Source organism: Pinus tabuliformis, chromosome 3_2, assembly GCF_031772625.1.
Source record: "Pinus tabuliformis cultivar Carrire ecotype Pingquan chromosome 3_2, CPIR1, whole genome shotgun sequence".
Lineage (NCBI taxonomy): Eukaryota > Viridiplantae > Streptophyta > Pinopsida > Pinales > Pinaceae > Pinus > Pinus tabuliformis.
In genome coordinates, this window is record NC_142302.1 from 196,541,848 (window position 1) to 196,564,202 (window position 22,355).

General features: G+C 38.1%; 1 pseudogene; it reads left to right on the forward strand.

Annotated features, from left to right (window-relative positions):
* The first annotated feature begins 7,136 nt into the window (after nucleotides 1-7,136).
* LOC149180434 (ubinuclein-1-like) overlaps nucleotides 7,137-22,355 on the forward strand; it is a 54,370-nt pseudogene continuing 39,151 nt past the window's right edge.

Here is a 22,355-nt window from a genome sequence, read left to right on the forward strand (position 1 = left end):
AAGCAAGCATCAGACTGCCTAGATGTAGAACTATTACCAGAGCCAAAAACTACTTTGACAAAATGAAGACTGTATGGAATCCCAAAACTGCTAACAAGGGTGATACTATTGACGCGAACTGTTGACATAGACAGAGACCAACTGAACTGAAACAGAAAACAAAAGAACATTCCTTTGAAAAGACACGATAATTTCAAAAAAACGACAACCTGTTCAGACATCATAAGCATTAGAGGGCGATTCTTCCACAATTGGACAGCCGAAACTTGAGAGGTTGTCCTCATCAGAGGGAAGGCCCTTATCTCTTGGTGGACTCCCATCTCTTGGAGGATTTGAACGCGCCGTAGAAGGCTAGACCTGGAATACCGAATTCTTTGGGATTTCACATTACTGGCACTGATTCTGAGAGGTGCTTGGAAAGTCTTCATCCCTTGGCTTCAGTGGAGCGTGAGGAGAAGCCGAAACCATGCTTGCTGCACCTTCACTTAACTGAATTGTAACTGTGGCTATGAAAGAATGATTGCTTAGTGTGCAGGAAATTTGAAAGTAGGCCGAGTGCTCATGAGTGTGAAGGGAGCTCGAAGTTGCCACCCATTTTCCATTGCCTCGACCTTGCCCACATTTGGGAGCAGGATGACTCTCAGAGGAAGAGCCAGTGAATGTATCAGTTGAAGAGAACGAGGCCTGGCACACAGGACAACCACGAACTCCACCCCTGTGACAACCCAATCTTTGTCGTAGGATAGTCATATTGCCCCCAGAGTAAAGCGCAGGAACAACAATGCTAAGGTGAACAGGGGAGATGGGAAGAGGGCGATGTAACAAGATGGACGGAGAATTAAGAGAGCGAGAAGGCATACAGCTGAGGAGAATGTTGTAGGGGCAGTAACAAACCATGAAAACCATAAACGTAGTAGCTCCCTTAGCCTGAATACCATGGAAGCCTGAAACCTCCACCAAACAGAGCATAGCACCTACGAGGAGGCCTAAAATGCGAGGGAATGGAACGAAGATGAAATGAATGTGTGCATTCTGATTTGAGCAAGGGAGCCTGTGTGAGACGTCGGGCCTCATTAACTCTACTTTGAATGAACTCTTTGGAATATTGATTGCCAGCAGCAGCTGAAGCTAGATGGCGTATGAAGTACTCCACGCGCTAACTGCTCCCGCCGCCATCGTCCTATTAGCTGTCCCGATCACCCGCATCCGGGAGGGATAGATCTTGTTGCACCATAAGAGTGCATTCGTGTTTGAGTTTCTCATCATTAGATCTGCTTAGAGGACCAGAGAAGAAAGGGAGTTGTTGATCAGATCCCTGGTTTTCCAGTCTATCCGCTACTTTGTTTGCAGATCGCCTAACATGTTGGAAAGTAACACTGCGAGGAGACCTTAGCCAATCTTCAATTTTCTCTAGTCTGCTTAGGAGCCTCCAACTGGAGGTGTTCTTTCCAGCTGATGTGCCTGATTGGATCCGCGAAATCGCTTCAATGAGGATTTGTGAGTCCCCTTCTATCACTAGAGGAAAGATATTTTCAGTAACAGCTATGCAGATGCCCTTTCATAAGCCCTCCAGCTCAGAAACATTGTTCGTATCTCTTCCTATCGAGCCATGATAAATGTGGAGAGCCGTGCCTTCAGCATTTTTGAAAATACCACCATATCCCGCCAGCCCTGGATTGCCCTTGGCAGCGTCATCGAAGTTTAATTTTATGGTTTGAAAGACAGGAGGAGACCAATGATGGGGGGATTAATAATGAATGGAGGGATTTAGGGAGGCTTGAGCAGAGAAGGTGAGATTCAGATTCCAATTATCCAGTACTAGGCAATCCTGAGGTGTGGATGGCAGATCCGAGTTTTTCCATTGTTTCAGAGCCAACGTTTCTTGAATATGCTGTTTGAGGAGAAGCCAGTGGGAGTCCAGGGGAGAATGGAGGTTTTTGAAGATCCTGTTGTTCCTCTCCTTCCATAAGGTCCAATAGACAAATCCTAGCATAAGGATCCATAGGGAGTTGAGGATTGGACTTTGGAAAGGTTGCAGAGGCCAATTCCTGATAGTATTTGTGATATTTCCTACTTGTCTTCCTGATCTTCTGTCGCATAAAGAAATTCTCTCCCATAGATCTGTAGCTAGTGGATAGGTATCCAAAAGGTGCACGATAGTTTCTAGGTGGCTATTGCAATTGGGGCATCTGGAAGGCCCGATGAAACCTCGCTTTTGAATATTATCCCAGGTGAGGATCCGTTGTTTGCTTAATAGCCATAGGAACGTGGAAACTTTTGGCCAAATACTTGGCTTCCAGATCCTGTCCCAAAGCTGATCTTTTACTATCTGCTCTGGATGATAGAGAATTTGGTATGCCTCCCTGGTTGTGAATGTACCTTTTGGTGTATATCCCCATCGGATTTTGTCCCTTTGATTCGAGAGCTTTATTTTCCTCAAGTTGAGCTCCTGTTCAATCTCTTCAAAGGTTTCCTCTTGCCATGTGTCTGCTGATCTCCATTGTTGATAGCCTTGAAGGGAGTGTTGTTGCCAGAATTGATAAACCTAGGTTTGATCACTGTGTTGCATGGTGTATTGCCATTTGGGTTTGTGGAAAAGAGCAGCAAGTTTGGGGAGTTGCTACCATGAGTCTTCCCAAAATCTTGTTGTGGTGCCAGAGTGTATTTCCCAAAAACTGTGTGATTGAATGAAGACACTGTGTTTTCTAGCAGCGTTCCAAATTAAAGAGCCTGGGATGGTGATGTTTATGCGAATGAGCTCCTCCAGAGGCCTTCCTGGGGTGTACTTGGTGTGCCATATGCGAGCCCAAGGAGAGTGCGGATTGGAGACCCATAGTGTTGTTGCTGTGGAGGAGCCCTTAGACCAAAACCACCAATTGATTTCGGTAAGCAGACCTCAGTCCATTTGACAAGCACCCATTTTCTATTGAGACCTGAGGAGCCCCATAGAAAATTCCTTTGGAGATTACGAATACTCTTCAGAACCCATTTGGGAGCTACCAATATGGAGAATAAATACAAGGGCATGGCTTGGAGAACGGATTTTATGAGAATGAGCCTGCTGGCGATATTGAGAGAGCGGAAGGTCCAGGAGGAAAGCCTGGAATCTAGCTTGTCAAGGGGAGTTCTCCAGGAGGCATGCTTTATGGCAGAGATTATCAGGGGAGCTCCAAGGTATTTTGAGGGAAGCGTAGCTATGGGATACCCCAATATCCTGGCGATATTCTTTTGAGAAAGACTGCGAGTATTGAAGAAGAAGAGTTGGGATTTGGCGGCATTGATGGAGGTGCCTGAGGCTTCGAAGAATAGATTAAGAAGGTCAAGGAGGACGGAGGCCTCATGAACAGAAGGATGGCCAAAGAGCATTGTATCATCAACAAACTGTTGGTGAGAGAGGGGATAAAGTCCAAGTAGAGAAATTCCCTTTAGAGAGTGAGAGGAGATAGCAGAGTGAAGGAGACAACTGAGACCTTCAGCCATAAGCACAAAGAGGAATGGAGAGAGAGGGTCACCTTGGCGAATGTCGCGGGAGGGACGGAAAGGCGAGGAGGGGGAACCATTCAGAAGGATGGAATAACTGGGGGAGGAAATCAGATTCATGGGCCAACGCGTCCAGGTAGCGCTGAAGCCAAAAGCTAAAAGCATTTGATTGATATAGGACCAACTGAGTTTATCGAATGCTTTGGAAAGATCAAGCTTGAGAATCATACCTGGCTTTTTTAGGACCTTGAGCGAATGAATCACTTCGTGTGAAAGTATGATGCCATCCAGAATCTAGCGCCCTTCAACATACCCTGTCTACTCTGGAGAGATGAGGAGGGGGAGGAGAGGTTTTAGCCTATTTGCCAGAATTTTTGAGATGAGTTTGTAGATTACATTACAGAGGGAAATAGGCCTGTATTTATCTGGAGTGCTGGAATCTTCCACCTTAGGCACAAGCACTATGAAGGTGGAATTGAGAGAGGGGAGGATCCAGTGCATTGATCTTGCCTCTTCTACAAGTTCCCATACCTCTGTTTTAATGTGCTCCCAAAAGGCGTGGAAAAAATTGGTTGTAAAGCCATCAGGTCCTGGAGCTTTGCCGTCTTTTAATTGGGCTAGCGCATCCTCCACCTCCTGCATTGATATTGGCAGGAGCAACGTTTTGTTGCGGTCCTACGTGATGATCTTTGGTATGTGTTGCATAATAGATTGTATTGCCGGAGTTCTGCTACCTAGGGGCTCTTTCAGGATGTCCTGAAAGTACTCTTTGAATTCTTGTTCCATTTCTTCATGCGCTTCCAGTCATTCTCCATGCTTATTTTTGATGAAGGCGATGTGATTGTGCATTCTCCTTTGAATTGTGGTTCTATGGAAGAATTTGATGTTTTTCTCTCCATCCTTGAGCCATCTGACTTTGGATTTTTGGCGCCACAACATTTCTTCTTGCTTCCGTCGAGTTTCAATCTTGGCTAGGAGCGACTTCTCCTGTAGCTCATAGTCTTCGGTTCTACCCTCATAGATTATGCGTTGTTGCAGAGTATTCATTTGTTCCTCCAACAACTTCTGATCATTGAAAATATTTCCAAACTGTGTACAATTCCAGGATTTAATCACTTGTTTGAGAAATTTTAGCTTCTGCTGAAACTGGTACATTTTGGCTCCTTGGATTGAAAGATTTCAAGGCATCAAGTACCACATCTTTAAAATTAGGATGTGAAAACCAAAATGCTTCAAAGCGAAATGGTCTATTACTCCTGACACCCGGTCGCGACCATTGTAATAAGATGGGCCAATGGTCTGAGCCTACCTGAGGCAAGATGGAGGCGTGAAAGTCTCCTCCCATGTGAATAGCGTTGTCCGTCATAAGAAATCGGTCCAGTCTGGAAGCAATTTGCTGTGAACCCCGTCTTTTATTGGTCCAAGTAAAAATGCCATTGGATGTATGAAGGTCCATTAATTGATTCCGGTGAATGAAGTCTTTGAGGTTGTTGCTATCTTCATCCAGTCTCGAGCGTCTGCCAGACTTTTCCTCCAGAGAGGTAATGATATTAAAATCACCTCCACATATCCAGAAGGGAAAGCATCTATTAGCATTGAGTTTAGAAATAGTTTCAAGCAGATCCAGTTTTTTCTGTAGTTCTTGCGGAAAATACACATTGGATAGATGACCATGGCTATTTGTTCCAATCAGGTGGAAGGTGTATTGTATGAAGAAATGGGAGGCATGAAAGTCATGAAGGTAGAGTTCTTGAGGATTCCATATAATTGCGAGCCCTCCAGAAGCTCCAGAGGCATCTACAGAGACTGACCTGCATCCTGGCCAGGCTTTATTTAGTATTTTTTCCAGAACTATGCTATTGCATTTTGTTTCTTGAAGGTAGATTATAGAAGGCCAATCTTGCTGAATCATATTTTTGATCATCCTGTGTTTTGTAGGGATATTGAGCCCTCGCACATTCCTTGAGACTAACTTCATGGGGAACTATGGGGAAGAGCTTTGTAGAACTTGGTCAGCTTGGGGAATCTACCAGAATCCACCAACATTTCTCCAAGGATGATAATCCTCTACAGATTTGTCTTGCATCCTCGCTTCTTTGTCTCTTTCAAGATTTCTTTCCCATCCTAATGACTGCCTGCTTGAATGCCTAGATATTTGTTCTGCTTTGCTCTAGTTAACACTTCTTCTAGCCTTTCTATCTCACGAGTTTGTATATTTTTGTATTCCTTTTGTCTGCATGCTACTTCCAGCTTAAGTATGTCCAGTCCTACCAGATCCACACTTTTTGGTTCCTCCTCCATATGAATTGGGGTGTTCTGTTCTTCCTCCTTTGAATGTTGTTGCATGCTTAGTGCCAAGGTTGCATCTAACTCCATGTTGGAGGATGGTGGATCTGTATCTTTGTCTTTAATAAAATTGGATGTGGAGGTTGGGGTGATGATGGCTTTGGAGATCTGGAGTGGATCTGAAGACTTGGGCGAATGAGGGGGCGAAGAGGGAGATGGACCTGCAAGGGGGATTGAGGGGTTGTCCTCCATGCTATCCGAGGCAGTCAGGATTTCAAAACTGTTTCAGGTAGTAGGTTTCTTGATATTTTCAGGGTCCATAGGGGGTCTCTTAGCATGCCTTCTTCTATTTGGGACTTTTGTAAAGCCCTTAGCATCTTTACTTGCTTCTATGATAGTATTTTTGGACTACAGATTCAGAGGGCAATCCCTAAAGAGATGGCCATGTTCATGGCACTTCCTACAGCGAAAGGGAATATGCTCGTAGTCTATAGTTTGAACCCATTCATAATCATCATGAAATAAGCTTACCGAGTCAGTCAGAGCTTTGGCTAGATGCATGTGGACAGAAATCCTGGTGTATGAGGTGTATCTTCGGCTTTTTGTTTCCTATGCCACTTTGATGAAGCCCCCTAAGCTGTTGCCGATGTTCTTCAGTGTATCCTCATTCCAGTATTCCAGTGGAAGAGAGTACATTCGAATCCATACTAGAGCCCAGTTAAAGTCTTCCTTGTCTAGATTGAACCTCTCAACCCAATCACGTAGGTACAGGCCGGCAAAGTTAAAGAAGTACAGGCCTCCTTCGAAGATGCACGTTTTATCCTCCAGACAGTTCAAAGTAGCGGTAAAGAAGCCTTTAGGTCCAAGGTGCAGAGTAACTTGACCTTTTGGCTTCCACTTGGAAGAAATCCAGCCTTGCAGGGCTTTTTTAGTAGGCCAAAAGCCTAGAAACTTGCCTATGAGGGCATGATCCCGCATGTATTGAATCTTGTTGTTGATGCGCTGACTGGGGAGATCTATTTTGATTCTTTCTACCATTTTGGGGATGCATGTAATAGAGTAAGATCTGGGTCTTGCCATGGATTTTTTCTGGTCAGAGCCTTTGTCTTTGGCTGTAGATGGGCTGGTATCGAAGTCGCCTTCATCATTTTTGACTTGATCATTTTCCTACTCTGCCAGTGGTTCAGAACCGGGACTGGCATTTTCGTCTGTGCTGGTTGACTTGTCAGTATTTGGATTGTAAGGGGGAGAGGGGGCCATGCCCTCCCCTCCGGAGAGCGGCATCATGGTGCCGTTAGTAGAAATGCCAGCTTCTGTAGAACGAGAGCGCTTCGATGGGGAAGACCAGGAGCACAGAACCCTAGCTGTGCATGTCGGCTCCGAGCTCAGGGTTTCAATTCCAACTTGGTGCTCATTTCTTCGATACAGATATTGATATTGATCCCAAGTTAATCAAGGAATGGGAACAGTTTGATTCAATCATCAGTAGCCCTGATAAATCCCAAGGTTTCACTACACCAGAAGTGGCTACAGTGCAAAGTCCAGAAATCAACACAGTTCCAATACAAGGAACAAGCGGGCCACCCAGGTTTCAGCAAGACATGGAGGTTATTCCCGAGAATCCTACTGAGGAGATTGTACTGCAAATTGAAGAAATACCACCACTTTATGTCTTCTACAGTCCAAAGCATAGGGCTGTAGTCAAAAGACAGAGGAAGAAGAGGAAAATTGATCAAAGTCCTCTTTTGACTCCTCAGGCAGAGATGATGAACGTGGTATGGAAAGCAGAGGTCAATCCCTCTGAAGATTTAACAAAACTGTCATAGTATGCAGGAGCTTATACAACAACGACAATGGATAAGGCCTCAGAGGTTAGCCACCTGACGAGGGAAAATACCAGGAAATCATCCAACTAGAAGCACAATCGTCAGGACAACAACAAAAGATAGATCAACTTGAGTGGTAGATGATAGTATAGAGGCAACTAAATGAACAATTAAAAGAGCAGTTAAAACTGGAAAAGCAGAGGATTGATGAACAGAACCTCCATAAACAACAAGAGTTGTCTCAGGAGTTGAGCAGACTACAGTTGTTGAGTGAGCAGGAGAATAAATCAAAAGAAGAACAAATTGTGCAAATGAAAGACCAGATAGAACGATTCCAAGTATATCCACAAGTAAATTAATCCAGAACAAAAGCCCTGGAAATAACCAAGGCTTTGTCCCAACAATTGGATATTCTATATCATAATATATCATTTGCCGCCCCCTTATGTGATATCTTTGCATCTATGATTGAAAAATTAGTGGATGCTAGGCTTGAATTAGATAAGGCAGATGAAAAATTAACCAATTTTCTATCATGGAAAGATTCAAAGGAAGGAAAAGCTGCCAATCTACCAAGGATACAAGAATCACATAAGGAAATCTTGTTTTTTGAATGGGAGTCTCTATTAATGAAAGCTGAAAGAGCCACGTCCAGAGGCAAAGCCGTAACAAATAATCTAGTCAAATTGATAAACAACAGTTTGCATATGTCTAATATGATTACAGATTGCTCTCCAGGTAAACTCCCAAAGGTAAAATTGTTAGAACAACATTGGAAACAAGAGCTGACACAAAGGGAAAAATTAATTGGAGGAATCCAAAGATTGACATGGGAAACATTATGGTTTTTCCTTGTCAAACCACACAGTCAGAAAATGGAAATGAAGTGTCTCTCGGATGCAGTCAACTACATGGTCTCATAACTCTTCGATGCCACCTATACAGCTCAACTACACTCCAGGATGAATCAGCCACCGGAAATCTAGCCTATGCTCGCCATCTGTCAACTACAATCTCAAGAAAAGAAGTTGATATAGTGAATCCATTCGACTGCCGCAACACTGCTTTTTTCAGGATAAATCCTAGATTTATGTGTCTTTAGTTATACCAGCGCATAGCGATTTTAATTCATAGTTTGTTATCATTATTAGTATTTAAAAACCCTTTCATGTTTTTAGAAAGGGTTTGCAATTTTGTATTAAAACTTAACTCGGAATTTTCACTACTGTACTTCTGATATATATTTTTTATAAAAGACTGGATCAAAGTTCTGCATTTTGACAAAGAGGCTCTTATGAGATTTGCACTATTGTGTCTTTTGAAGGCATTCCCAAATTAGAAGGTAGAGTTTGAATGTTGTTTACATCGGGAGAATCCAAATGCATATGGTACTATTATCTATGCTTTTGTCTTATTTCTTTATGTGAATGAACATTTATCAACTTTGCTATTATTGATATGTATATATGTTTTTAAAATCAATTCTTTAACTTGTCACTTTTGAATGTTTCAGAATTGTTATCTTTTTAATATATATGTCAGTGATATATTATGATCAATGCGATAATGTTTTTATTATTACTTTGTTTAACTGATTAAAAAAAGTAATCATCAAATGAATGCATATTTCTATTTTATGAATAAGTCATCTTTATGGTTATTTGTTAATAGAAACAATCAAGAATCGCATTGTTAGAAGAAAACCCAGGATAGATTTGTTATCCTTGTATTTTTGCACTATAAAGTAATTCACTTATCACCCTCATTATACATTAGAAACCAATCACCCATCAACTCATATATCACTGGGAAACTAGTACCATTACATCCAGTTGGAGCCACCACACCAAACGGAAAAGGAGCTACACTAAGGTCTGGACCGGGTGGTTTTCCCCGATGTTGATGCAACGATTTTAGAGGCATCAACATTTTTGGCGCTAGAAGGAGGGCCTGAATTGTGAATGGCGAGTAAATGTAAATCCATAGCCCATTCCAAGAGTAAATCTCCCTCAACATCTCCCCCGACTTCTCCCTCGCATTCTAAATCTCCAATTTTTAAGCGAGAAGTTGAAAAAGCATCGACCACTGCTGAAAACCTGAACATATCAGAAAAATCCACTCTTGAACCTCCTGAAGTCCAATCTTTAATTCATAAAATTTAAGGATTTTCAATATCACCCAGAGAAGTCTAACTTATCTCAAGGCAGTGTAACTTCACAATACATTCCTTCTCATCCTCTTACAAGATTACAGAGTGAAAAGCTTGGTATTGAACCAACATAATTTCCTATGCCTAAAAGGAAAAGAGCAAGGAAGACACTTGAAGAGTCTGATGGTGAGACTTTTTCATCATCATCATCCATTTCATCCAACCCATTGCAAAGTCAATCATCCACTCCCCAACTTCATATTATTCTCCAATAGGGTACTGGAACTCCAACATCTTCTTCCCAACCACTTGTAACTTCATCCTCACTTTCCTCTGCTATTAGCTCAACAATGGAACACAATCAAACACAACTGAGGCCATGGACAAATCCAGGGGCAGTTGCAATGCCTACACCCATGAGTCAATTTCCAGCTCATCTTGAAAAATGGTTGCCAAATTTTAACCCAAATATAGGCATACTGGCAGAAGAACACATAAACAACTTCATGTTGTCAATAAACTTAAATGGAGTGATAGAAGAAGATGTTGTTGTTAGGATTTTCCCATATACCTTACAAGGAGCAGCTGGATCATGGTATTTTTCATTACCAGTAGGATCCATTACTAGTTGGAATGCTTTCCAAGAATAGTTTTTGACTAAATTCGGTGATGATAGGTCTACAACGACATTAATCAATGATCTCTCAAACCTTAAAACTGAATCAAGAGAACCTATAAAAGATTTCAACTCGCGATTTAATAAGCTCTTAAATAAGATTCCTGCCATGTCTAAGCCTTGTGAAGAGGTTCGAAGTGAATGGTATATATCTGCCTTACCTTCAAATATAGAAATCTTCGTTGATAGGGATGCAAATCCCACTTTAGCAGAGAATATGAAAGAAGCAATCGCCATTGAAAAACGTATCATCGCTTTAGAGAAGAAAACCACTCTTGAAGAGTGAAAGTCCAAAAAAATTGCTTTTAAAGATGATTCAAAGAAAAAAGTGGCTAAAGATCCATATGATATGGAGAGTCCACAAAAGGTTTTAAAGGCTATGTCAAATGAAATGGTAGAAATTAAGAAACAGGTAGCCAAAACCTCCACTAAAAATCCATTTAGAAACTTCAAAAGAGTTGAATCAAAACCGCCTAATTCTATATCTAATGTAGAATCAGATCCGAATAATGATGAAGATGAAGGCACAATCTTGTCATCAGAGGAAACTAAGGAAGATGAGGTTATTGAATGCCATGGTATGTGGGACTTCATTTTTCCTAATTCAGATACCGAAAGTGAACAGGAAGCTTTCCCAGTAAGTACCAGGAGTAAAGTAGCTGCAAAGCCTATTCAACCAACTCAAAAGAAGAAAAATGTAAGTCCCACTACCAAAGATAAGGCTCCTTTAAAGAAATATACAGAAGTGCCTACTCAAAATCAACCATCATCTTCCAATCCACCCTCACCATCCAAGACATTAGTAGTCTCTGACTCTATGGATTACAACATCATAGAAGACATGAAGAAGACTAGAGCAAATATCTCTTTATTTGAGCTTAGCAAGCTCAAACATCAACAGAAATTACTACTCAAAGAATTAAATGCAGTACCTTCTTCTCCTCTTCCCAATGTTGTACTGTCCAAGGCAGCTAAAGGAACAGGTAAGCCACCATCAGATAGAGTAGAAGCTACTGATGTTGTTTTGATTGGAGATAGATCTAATTCTCATACCCCTACTTTTCTCTTGACCTATGACATTTACAATAGAAATATGCATAATTGCTTAATAGTTTCAGGGGCTTCATCAAACATAATGCCAACTTTGGTTTGCTCAAAATTAAATATTGAGCCCCAAAAATCCATAGTACATATTATTCAGTTGGATCAAACTAAGGTTCAAGTATTAGGAGAGATCAATTCAGTTACCATTAGGTTATTAGCTGATCCTAGAGTTGTTTAGAGAATTGATATATTGATTGCTGACATCCCTGAGTTTTATGGGTTAATTTTAAGCTGGGATTAGTCTGAGAAACTCCATGGTTACATTTCTACTGATTGGTCTCATATGTGGCTTCCCTATAAAGGGAAACCAAATCAAATTAAGATCGATTGGAAGAAGCACATGACCCATACTGTAACGGAGTTTGAGCAGGAAAATAAACCCATAGCTTTCAATAATAACATTCTTTGGAATTACTCAACAGAATCATTCTTTGGTAATTTTAATGCTCAATTATCACCTTTTTCGGTTAATAGTTTCACATCGCAAATAGAAAAATTTTCTCATACAGATACATCTAGGTGTGTTACTATTGTTGAAAAAATTATAAATAAAACTGTAGATAAGCCTGTATTTTGGTCTTTATATTTCGATGGGTCAAAATCTAATGATGGTGTAGGAGCAGGATGTATTTTAGTTAGTCCTGAGGGGGAAAAAACTATGCTATCATGTAGACTGGAATTTGAGTGTACAAATAATACTGCTGAATATGAGGCATTAATACAAGGATTGTACAAAGCAATAGGCCTGAAAGTGCAATATCTAAAAGTATTCGGTGATTTCGAGATTGTTATCAAACAAGTAAGGAATACTATTCATTGCCTTTCCGGACATCTCAAGCATTATCAGTCCTTGGTGCAAGACCTTATATCTCATTTTCTAGCATTTAATATCTCTCCCATTCCTAGATCTCAGAACACAGCAACTAATTTATTAGCCAATGTTGCTTCTAAGCTCCTCCCATCTGAGGATTATAGACCTGATAGGTTTTCAGTCGAATTGATTTTTAAACCATCGGTTCCAGACAATGTCACCAATTGGCAAGTATTTAATCATGACAAGGACATTTTGAATTTCTTAACCTCTGAGAAATCCTATGACGATCAGATTATTGATGAGAGTGATCATGATCTTCAAATAAAGCAAAGACCTGAGGAGAATTCCATACCTAAATCAGTAGTCAAGCTTGAGGATCTTTATGACATCAAGGATAGGTTTAAACAAGTTACTAATTCAAAACTTCAAAGTTCTACTTTGAGGTTTGAATTAATAAATCTTGGCAGTGAGGCCAAACCGCAAAATATTAATCTAGGATTAGGACTCACCTCAGAAGAAAGATTTTCCTTTATCAAACTATTGAATAGATAAAAAAAAAATTCTCTTGGAGTTATGATGACTTAAAAACATATGATACTTATATCATACAACACACAATTCCAATGATTTCTAAAGAGAAACCAATGCAGCAAAAATTGAGGAAAATTCATCCGAACCTAGAAAGTCAGATCAAAGCAGAGTTAAACAAACTCTTGAAAGCTAAGATAATTTTCCCTGTTAGACATTCAAAATGGGTTTCTAACTTAGTACCTGTTAGAAAGAAGAACAGTGACATTAGAATTTTCATTGATTTCAGAAATCTTAATAAGGCTAGCCAAAAGGATAACTTCCCACTACCAACAATGGAACAAACTCTTCATTCAGTAGCTGGTTCCGAATTAATGTCTTTTCTGGATGGTTTTTCTGGATATAATCAAATATTGGTGCATCCAGATGACAGACTGAAGACTACTTTCAGAACTAAGTGGGGAACATATGCTTACCAGAAAATTCCTTTCGGATTAATTAATGTTGGGGTTACCTTTCAAAGAGAAATGGATATAGCATTTAAAGGTTTGATTAATAAGTCAGTAGTTGTCTATTTAGATGACATAACTGTCTTTTCTAAGAATAGAACAAATCATTTGCATGATTTGAAACAAATCTTTGAACGCTGTAAAAGGTATGGGATTTCATTAAATCCCAAGAAATCATTTTTTTCTCTTGATCAAGGTAAACTCTTGGGTTTTATTGTATCCAAAGATGGCATTTATATTGATCCAGAAAGGATCAAGGAGATTTTTGATATTCCTCTTCCACACAATAAAAAATCAATGCAATCATTCTTAGGTCAAATAAATTTTGTAAAAAGATTTGTTCTTGATTTTTCACAGATTGTTTTACCATTACAGACCATGATTAAGAAAACTTCAGTGACCAAATGGGGACATAAATAAAATGAAGCTTTTGATTCAATCAAACAGGCAATCATAAGTGCTCCTGCATTAAACATTCCAAATTTTTCCAATCATTTTATTTTATATACCTTAGCATTTGATACTTCCTATGCAGCTGTGTTGACACAAATCAATGATCAGCAAGTTGAAGCATCCATATCCTTTTTCAGTTCAAATCTACAAGGTGCTGAACTTAATTATTCCGAAGTAGAAAAGCAAGCCTTCGTTGTGTTCAAATCTATTAAACACTTTAGGCCATTCCTCCTAAAGACTCATACAAAAGTAATAGTCCCATTCTCGGCAGTGAGACAATTACTAGTCCAAAGGGAAGTGGGAGAGAAGAGGGCCAACTGGGTTACAACGTTACAAGAATATGATTTAGATATTAAACCAGTGAAAATTGTGAAAGGTCAAGGTTTTTGCAGGTTGTTAGCAAGAGCTTCTAACATTCAGGAACATGAAGGTTCGAACAATATTGAGGAAATCAATGAGATAAGTATCATCAACCTTGAATCTCAATATGCAGATTTGTTATTTTATTTGAAAAATGGATACGCTCCTTCTAATCTCTATTACAAAAATAAATGTGCCTTAAGATTGAAGCTAAACACTTCTAGATTATTGATGATGTGTTGTTTAGAAGGAATTATTATTTGGTTTTGTTAAGATGCCTTGAAAAAACTGAAGCACAAAAGGTCTTGCAGGAATTACATAATGGTCCTGCAGGTGGACATTTTGGAGGTGATACAATAGCTCACAAAATTATACATGTTGGTTATTATTGGCCCACTTTATTCAAATATGCCCATGAATATGTAAGGAAATGCAGAACATGTCAAACTTCCAGTGGAAGACAAAGAAAGTCAGCCTTTCCTTTGCAACCAGTCAACATTGAACAATGGGGACTGGATATCATAGGAGAAATTATTCCACATTCTTCCAAACAGCACAGATATATTCTTACAGGCATGGATTACTTTACAAAGTGGGTATAAGCAATTCCTTTGAAAGTAGCCAACTCCGAGGCAATTATTGAATTCATAGATCAATTTATCATTACCAGGTTTGACATACCTAATGCTCTCATTTTTTATAATGCATCTTATTTTTCTAGAAACACCATACTTGAATTTGCTATTAAGAGAGGATTTAAATTGAAATATTCTGCAAACTACTATCCTCAGGGTAACGGTTTAGCATAATCAACCAACAAAAATCTTATCAAGATCATTAAGAGAACCGTTGATCAGAATCAAAAGAATTGGCACAAGTCTTTGATATTCGCATTATGGGCTGACCACATAACATAGAAGGCCTCAATATGTACTTCTCCATTCTATTTAGTATATGGGAAAGAAGTTGTTATACCAACAAACTTAGCACTCCCATCCCTGGACCTAGTGCAATTTATTGAAGAAAATCCCTCCTCTTCCATTCAATTAAGATATGATCAAATCCTTAAATTAGAAGAAGAAAGGGAAAAAGCAAGAATTACACATGCAAAACATCAATAGATTATTAAATCTTCTTTTGATACAAATTCTACCGGCCCAAAATTTTTACAAATTGGTGATCTTGTTTTGAAATGGGACAAAGTGCACGAAGATAAAGGCAAACACACTAAATTTTAGAAGATGTGGCTAGGACCATTTCAAATCATCGAGAAGATAGGCCCATCAATGTTCATATTACAGGATCTATCAGGAAAGAGAGATTCTCTTCCTATCAATGGGCTTATCTTGAAAAAAATCTTTACTTAAGGAGGTAACCCCTTCTTACTTGTAAATATTCAATTTGTAGTTTTGTTTGTTTGAATTTTTATATCTAGGAAATAAGGTTGTAAATAGTCTTCCATTGACCTTTTACTATTTTGAAAGTTATTCAAGAAAATAGTGTAAATACTTACTTTCGATAGATGGAAGCCTTTAAGGAAAAGACTACAGTTCTAGGAAGTTAGATAAAAATAAAACTCTGAAAACCTCTTTTAAATTTGTAAAACCTTTTACAAGCCTTGAAAATATTGTAAATCATTTCAAGTTTTAAAAGCCCAAATGAGGTTATCTGTAAAAAGCAAAGACTTATCCAAACCTAGCATCTACAACTCTTAAATTGTCATCCATACACTCTTAAGGAGTAAATCATTCACCCCATCCACAAAATTTATGATTCTTCCAGAGTGTAATTCTAAAATATGTTTGATATAAAAGATAAGAGGTCTCCTTACGAGCCTGCTTACCATGATCATAGAGAACTAATTAAACTGACATTACCAATACTGCATATCAAAATAGGGTAATGGCTTATAATTATAAGATAAGGGGTCTCATCATGAGCTAGCTTGTTCAGTTCAATTATAACCAGTGAATGACATTGTCAACAACTGGCCACCAAACCAGGACAATGGCTTTTTATCTTTTAAAAGAAATAAAGAAGATAAAATACAAAAGGGAAAAAAATATGTGTAAACATATCTTTTTGGATTATCTCTCAAAAGTTATACTCTTAGATGGATGGGACAATGAATGATTAAATGGTTAAAAGGTAACATTGTCGAGACTATAAATGTTTGTTGGCAGTAGAGGCACTACCTATGACAACAGAGTCATCATAAAAAATAAGTTGAAAAAATCCCCTTGTTTTATCTTTATCAACCAATCAAGGCTTAAATAAACTTAGAATGTTTTTATTTTTAAGATTGGAAAGAAATTGCAAAAAATATTTTTTCATTATATTCAGAGTTAATGTTTATCTAATTATTCTTAGATTGACTTCTTTTTCCTCAAAGGTTTCCAAATTAAGAAAGTCATAAATATTGCATTACTTTCTCAGAGATAATTGTTTCTTCCAGTGAATCGCCAATTGTTGTGTTGTACAACAACCCCCCATTTCAAAATTTTTATCAAAAACTTTAAATAGAAATGGGTCCCTTTTTTAAGACTTAGTTAAATTCAATAATTCAACAATAATCGCATGCTTGGATTTAGTCACATAACACATGGAAATCCTTATCAAAAGGTCCGATCCGATAGAAATAATATCCAAAACCTTTTGTTAAAACAAATGTACTATAATATGTCATATCCTTTTTTAGAAGCTCTCATAAGCAAATCTCCGATGCAATAATGAAATTGGAGATCGAAAATCGTAAAGTTGAACAAATATGCATCCCAAAGGTCTATATGTAACCCCCAATGCAATAACACAATCGTAATCGGCCATTGCACATACCATGTGACACATAGCAAAAGCCCTTTCAAATTCACCGATCCGATATCATAAAGGAAAGTGCGCTTTACGAGAAAAGGTCGTTAAAGTGTATATTAGCGGGCTTAACCCTTAAATCAATAATAAATGAAAAAACAATAGATTCGCTGATTATCCCTCCACCTTATTATACTACTTACCTTTATCGCATTCGAGGCTACCAACGGAAAACGTTAAGCTTGACCGATGAACCTCCTGATCTATGATATGTGATTTATTGTTGATCGTTGATCGGGAAAATCAAAAGATTCATTTCAAAGGACCATCACGCATATGTGCGATGCGACGTATAATTATTACATTTATTTATAATGATAAGAAGTTATGGGGATCATTAATTTAGCAGTTAAGGTTGAGTCCTTCGAGGATTTCATCCATGGTAATACTTGATTGCATTTCAATTATCATGCTTGAATTACCATAATTCTTTTCATTTCATATTGCCTTTGAGTGGGTTTATTTCTCTGTTACGTTCTTTCATTGTTTGTTCAGAGCAAATTTGAGTTGATGAATCCATAGAAAATGACGAAGAAGGTGAAGAAACCAAAGGCTCCTGTCATAGCCAAAGAAGAACCAACGAAGAAGGTTTTGATATCTGATATTCATGGGAGAGTATCTACAATTTGTTGGAAGCAGAGGATCCTAAAGAACTCGAAGAAGAGGCAAAAACAGATTCCATGAGTAAATCAGAGAATACTCTTAAGGAATTGGCCTGCTCATATCTTCATAGAATAGCAGCTCATGCCAAAGTTTTACCCTATAATGACGTGGTCAGGTGGGTTATTGAGAGCATCAAAACCACAGACAAAACTTTCTTCACAACTGATGGAAGAATGTTTGGGTCATTCAGAGCAGAAGATATTAGACAAATGTACCATTTTCCTCAACCGGAGAAGCGTTATAACAAAGCGTTTTTGGAGGCTTTCGCCAAGGAGAACACCATCGAATTCAACCCTATTAGAAAATGGAGGCATTTTCCAACCAAGCACAAGCATGAAATGTCGGGTATGTACTCCGTAGATCCGTTGGCCTCTCCTTATTGTTATGTTGGCAAAATGATGTGCAGACTCTTCTGATTCCATGATTCTGCTGAATTTTCTATAGAGATGGTACCATTAATGGAGGCTGCAATTAATGGCTTTATCATGGATTGGGAAACCATCTTGTCTAATAAAATGGTCAATCAAAACTTGACTATAGAAAAAGTAGGGTTGTGACTACCCAGGTGATACCCCCATTTTACATGAGTGCCTATATTATGGACACTATCTGTTTCAATTCTGAATATCCCATTCTATGATGGAAATGGACTCCACAGGACCCAAACCCCATTCATCTCTATCATAAAGAACTGTGGAAAGCCCATTACAAAAACCACCTGTATAGAATTTGTCATGGCTTTATCCTTCCCATGTATTATGCTATATTCAATAAGCCTACTCCTAGGTTATCTAAGGAAGCATCAGTCAACCTAACTGCAATTGGTAGCTGGTTTGGAGAAGAGAGATTCACCTGCGTAAGACTTTTCGGCAGCCTTGCCAACCCACATGTCCTTCCACTGTATATCCCTGATAAATTGTTGGCCAGAGAATTAGTACATCAAATAACAATTGAAGGGATGTCAAAGAATCTTAGGGATTCTAAAAATCACATGTGGTCGACATTTCCTCTTCGATGTGGTGCTTTTACCCTACATGATTTCAAACATGCAGAGAAGGAAGCTGAGAAAATAAAGCTATTAAAGCTTGCAACTATCCCAAAAAGGAAGTATGATCCTAGATCGGTTGTGTAAAATGTTACTGCTCAAGCCAAAATAGCCAAATTTGAATATGAGAAGGATAGCTACGATGATTTTTTTGTTTCAGTAGAAGTATTTTCTCAAGTCAAACATTTGGCCAAAATCAAATTGGGAGTAGAAGCACTAGAGGAATTCTATAGGCTCAGAGCACAGAGATTGGAAACACTACCTCTAGACTTATTAAATACAATCTCTATGGTACAAGCACAAGGCCATTGTGAGGAGAAAATTACTGGGAAGACTCCCAAAATTGAAAAGATTCCTGAGAAGGAGAAGACACCAGAAAGTGAGCAAACGCAAGGAAGAACTAGTGAACCCCTTGATACGGATATTAATATTGATCCCAAGTTAATCAAGGAATAAGATAAATTTGATTCAATCGTCAGTAACCCCAATAAATCCCAAGGGTTCACTACACCAGAAGTGGCTACAGTGCAAAATATAGAAATCAACACAGTTCCAATACAAGGAACAAGTGGCCCACCCAGGTTTCAGCAAGACATGGAGATTATTCCTGAGAATCCTACTGAGGAGATTGTATTGCAAATTGAAGAAATACAACCACTTGATGTCTTTTATATTCCAAATCATAGGACTGTAGTCAAAAGACAGAGGAAGAATAGGAAAATTGATCAAAGTCCTCTTTTGACTCCTCAGGCAGAGATGATAAACGTGGTATGGAAAGCAAATGTCAATCCCTCCAAAGATTTAACAAAACTGTCATAGTATGCAGGAGCTTATATAGTAGCGACAATGGATAAGGCCTCAGAGGTTAGCCACCTGATGAGGGAAAAAGACTAAGCAATCATCCAACTAGAAGCACAATCGGCAGGACAACAACAAAAGATAGATCAGCTTGAGCGATAGTTGATAGAATAGAGGCAGCTAAATGAACAATTAAAAGAGCAGTTAAAACTGGAAAAGCAGAGGATTGATGAATAGACCCTCCATAAACAACAAGAGTTGTCTCAAGAGTTGAGTAGACTACAACTGTTGAGTGAGCAGGAGAAGAAATCAAAATAAGAACAAATCGCGCAAATGAAAGACCAGATAGAATAGTTCAAAGTATAACCATAGGTAAATGAATTCAGAACAGAAGCCCTGGAAATAACCAAGGCTTTGTCCTGAAAATTAGATATTTTATGTCATAATATATTATTGGCCACCCCCTTATGTGATATCTTTGCATCTATGATTGAAAAATCAGTGCATGCTAGGCTTGAATTAGATAAGGCAGATGAAAAATTAACCATTTTTCTATCATGGCAAGATTCAAAAGAAGGAAAAGATACCAATCTGCCAAGGATACAAGAATCACATAAGGAAATCTTGTTTTCCGAATGGGAGTCTCAATTAATGAAAGCTGAAAGAGCCATGTCCAGATGCAGAGCCACAACAAATAATCTGGTCGAATTGATAAACAACAGTTTGCATATGTCTAATCTGATTACAGATTTCTCTCTAGGTAAACTCCCAAAGGTAAAATTGTTGGAACAACATTGGAAACAAGAGTTGACACAAAGGGAAAAATTAGTCAGAGGAATCCAAAGACTGACATGGGAAACATTATGGTTTTTCCTTGTCAAACCACACAGTCAACAGATGGCAATGAAGTGTCTCTTAGATGCAATCAACTACATGGTCTCCGAACTCTCCGATGCCACCTATACAGCTCAGCTACACTCCAGGATGAGCCAGCCATCGGAAATCCAACGTATGCTTACCATCTGTCAACTACAATCACAAGAAAAGAAGTCGATACAGTGAATCCATTCGATCGCCACAACACTACTATTTTTAGGATAAATCCCATATTTATGTGTCTTTAGTTATACCAGCGCATAGCGATTTTCATTCATAGTTTGTTATCATTATTAGTATTTAAAGACCCTTTCATGTTTTTAGAAAGGGTTCGCAATTTTGTATTGAATCTTAACTCAGAGGTTACACTACTGTACTTCTAATATATATTTTTTATAAAAGACTGGACCAAAGTTCTACATTTTGACAAAGAGGCTCTTATGAGATTTGCACCATTGCGTCTTTTGAAGGCATTCCCAAATTAGAAGGCAGAATTTGAATGCTGTTTACATCGAGAGAATCCAAATGCATATGGTACTATTATCTCTGCTTTTGTCTTATTTCTTTATGTGAATGAGCATTTATCAACTTTACGATTATTGATATGTATATATGTTTCTAAAAACAATTCTTTAACTTGTCACTTTTGAATGTTTCAGAATTGTTATCTTTTGAATATATATGTTAGTGATATGTTATGATCAATACGATAATGTTTTTATTATTACTTTGTTTAATTAATTAAACGAAGTAATCATCATATGAATATATATTTCTATTTTATGAATAAGTCATCTTTATGTTTATTTGTTAATAGAAACAATCAAGAATCGCATTGTTAGAAGAACACCCGGGATAGATTAGTTATCTTTGTATATTTTTGCACTATAGAGTAATGCACTTATCACCCTCGTTCTACATTACAAACCAATCACCCATCAACTCATATATCACTAGGAAACTAGTCCCATTACATCCAGTCGGAGCCACCACACCAAACGGAAAAGGAGCTGCACTAAGGTCCGGACCAGGTGGTGTTAAACCCTATGATCATACCCCATTCACCTTTGAAAACACTTCATAATTTCAAAAATTGTTTAACTTATTTGACATAGTTGGTAAGAAAAAATCAACAGCAAATTTACAAACTAACACATATGTGATAAATGGTATTTTATAGATCATTTATATGCAAGAATTTTGAAGGTGGATTTTTTATTTCTTAAACATGTAAAGAAAATAAACACTTTATATTTTTATTTTTTAATATAAAATGTTTTAAATAAATTTTTTACATTTAGTTTCGAAGTTTATATATATCTATATATATATATATATATATATATATATATATATATATATATATATATATATTATTTTTTCCCACAAGAAAAAATTTGTAATTTTTATTAATGCAAATAAAAAATCACATTTTGCAAACACTTTTCCATGTGTATGCAAGATAGTCAATCCATTACAAGAAACAACATCACCATGTCAGTATAGAGGTCAAAATATTGCAAATCTACACAAAAAAAACGAAAGAAAAATATATACAAATGAAGAGGTAGTAAAAAGGAAACAACACCACATCAACCAAAATTTTTACCCTTCTTTTTGTGCACCTCGTGCCAACCATCTGTCAATGGTTCAATCAACATCAAATCCAATGTTCTATCAACATACACCAAGGGGGTTCTTTATCGGAATTAGAACTCTTAGAAACATGATCTATTTTAGAGCCCCATAATCCATCTGAAATCTACATAGCCAAAAGGGATATTCCTACTAAATCTAGATAATCATACCTTTTTGAGGTGGTGAGATCTCAGTTGGTTGTTACCCATTTGAGTCATGTACTCCTCTTCCACTTGTTCTTGAACATTGTATCTAGGTTCTTCTTCTTCTTCTTCAAAAAGG